A 2,662-nucleotide genomic window follows, 5' to 3' on the forward strand; every position below is an offset into this window, starting at 1 on the left:
AGTAAAAAGAGAAGGAAGATATGTATTGGAGTACTACAGAAGGGGACTTTTGGCGGATCCGGCATCGAACCCCGACCCGGATTCTGTGTCTAATCCGAACACACACTTGGACCCCTTTGATCGAAACACGGACAGAGACCTACCCGCGTAGCCAACATGCCCATAGTTCACACTTCGTAGCGAACGAAACGCAACTGTCATTCTTACTGTCGCACTATAGTCGCACTAATATGGAAAAGTGATAGAGAGAGATGACTACGCTACGCTACGGAGCGTCAACGATTGACATGTTGACTACGCGGGCGGGGGCCTAGCTGAGATGGCAATCATTGATAAATAACGCCAATTGAAACTTAATTAAAATATAACTCCGGCAGGTACCTTTGCTGGCTTGTTGCACAACTAACCATTATGCTGAATGGAGAATATGTCAAAAAAATATTCTCGACTATGAACTAACCTAGTATTACGTATAGATACAGGGTGATTGGTGACGTTAACGTTAGCAGGATCAACTCCTCGCATTCACTAAATTATAAGCTAAATACTGATGTAAATTTAAAAGTGGAAAAATTACTGTCTTGGGTGAGACTTGAGCTCACGGCCTCTGGATCCATACTCCAGCGCTCTGCCATCTGAGCCAACAAGACCTCATCCATAGGCAGCAAATTTTCCACCATATGGGTCTAGGGGACCCTAGCGACATCTACCGTAAGAACGTGACACTTCTTAGACGCCTACTGGAGTTCCAAGTCATATTGGAAATTCACCAGTAACGATGTGCTATCCATACTATTAAATTAATTTTTAACAAGCAGAAACGTCTGCGAACGATGCTATTAAGCTTAGAATAAATTTAAAAGTGGAATAATTACTGTCTTGGGTGAGACTTGAACTCACGGCCTGTGGATCGATACTCCAGCGCTCTGCCATCTGAGCCACCAAGACCTCATTCATAGGCAGCAAACTTTCCACCATATGGGTCTATGGGACCCTAGCGACATCTACCGTAAGAACGTTGCACTTCTTAGACGGCTACCGGAGTTCCAGGAGCAAGTCTCACCCAAGACAGTAATTTTTCCACTTTTAAATTTATTCTAAGCTTAATAGCATCGTTCGCAGACGTTTCTGCTTGTTAAAAATTAAAATACTGATGTGTCGTTAAAATCCGAGACAAGTGTAAAATTTAATGAGGTTCAAGTCTGGTTATTTTTAGGGTTCCGTAGCAGAAGGATACAAAAGGAACGCTTATGGTGTGACTCTGTATGTCTGTCTGTCTGTCACATTGCTACAACTAGTACTACTTAAGCAATCGATTTGAAATTTGGAATACTTACTTAATTAAACATCATGTAACAAACATGAACTCTTTTGATCTGTATCCATTATTCTTTATCTTTTTTATTTTTTTTCTTCTATTACATGAAATTCATCTCAAAAATTTCAAGGGAAGTAATTTAATGATCAGCCATTTATAAAACTAATCTGCAAAAAAGGGCTGCTCTTCCGCAGTGCCGGAGCTACCCAGATCCAAATTCCAAACAGCTTTACCCTGCCGCAGTTGCGTCCCGGCCCCCTCACCATACCATCCATATTGTAAATTTTTACCCTTGAATACACCCTCTCCAACAAAGAGCTGGTTGCGCACATTTTGTAAATGGGCAGTAAGCTTTTTGAAGGACAATATGAAAGGGAAGTAATTAAATGATGCTAAGTTTTTTTTGTTTAAAATCTCAGCTGATTAGCAAAGGGGGTAGGTTAGGTTGGATAGACATTTGCTGATCAACTGATTTTTCAGGTAAATTGTAATCGAAAATGAAATAATCCGCTTACCCACTGATTGCTTATCAAAATTTGATTAATGGTGGATCGCTTACTGCCGATCAAATAATTAATTTGCTCACCAAATCAATTTATTATTTATTTAGCAGCTCAGTATGACATTAATTGTGAACTGGTTTAGAAATACTTGCTAACCATAAGTTGCTGACCAAGTTTATATTTTGGCTGACCAAATATATATTTTTGTTCATCATATTTTGCAGATCGATTAAATTATATCCTATTTTCAATAATGTTAATATCCAGAGAGATAAATGAGGACTACGTTGTACATTTATTTGGAAAGGCGATTTCACGCGGATCCACAGTCGTCTTAAAATTATACAAAGTACTTACTTTACTTACCTATTATAAAACTTAACTTTAATATAAACCGGTAACGGTTTACTGCGTTATTCTATTTAAATGTTGACAAAATATATATGCAGTCTGTATTTTCATGTCGCGTGGATAATTGTTCATTCAAATGTGTGAGTTCACCGTTTTCATTGTGGGTTAATTATAATATCAAATCCTGGTATAATGTTCCGTCTGGACGAATTAGAAATATTTATATTTAGAATTAGGTATATTGTAAACAAACCAGGTGTGCCTCAGAACTTCTCAGGGTTACCACGACCTTCTAAAATGTTAGATACTTATATCAATCGAAATAAGTAAATTCAGTTCAGTTCTAAATAAACTGTTTAATTTAAAGGTTAATTACCTACTATTAACCTTTACCTACCCTTACTTACAGTACAGTAATATATTGTAGAGTACCGCCCGACAGTTTTTCTATTAAAATGACTTCATCAAGTTGGTAGAGTATAGTATTTGT

The 2,662-nt window shown here is 37.6% G+C and overlaps 1 non-coding gene across 1 annotated transcript; it reads right to left on the reverse strand.

Annotated features, from left to right (window-relative positions):
• Positions 1-577: 577 nt before the first annotated feature.
• Positions 578-650, reverse strand: Trnah-aug (transfer RNA histidin (anticodon AUG)). Its single transcript has one exon. It is a non-coding gene; the product is annotated as a tRNA-His (tRNA).
• Positions 651-2,662: the final 2,012 nt, after the last annotated feature.

This window comes from Cydia pomonella, chromosome 13 (genome assembly GCF_033807575.1).
Source record: "Cydia pomonella isolate Wapato2018A chromosome 13, ilCydPomo1, whole genome shotgun sequence".
NCBI classification, from domain to species: Eukaryota; Metazoa; Arthropoda; class Insecta; order Lepidoptera; family Tortricidae; genus Cydia; species Cydia pomonella.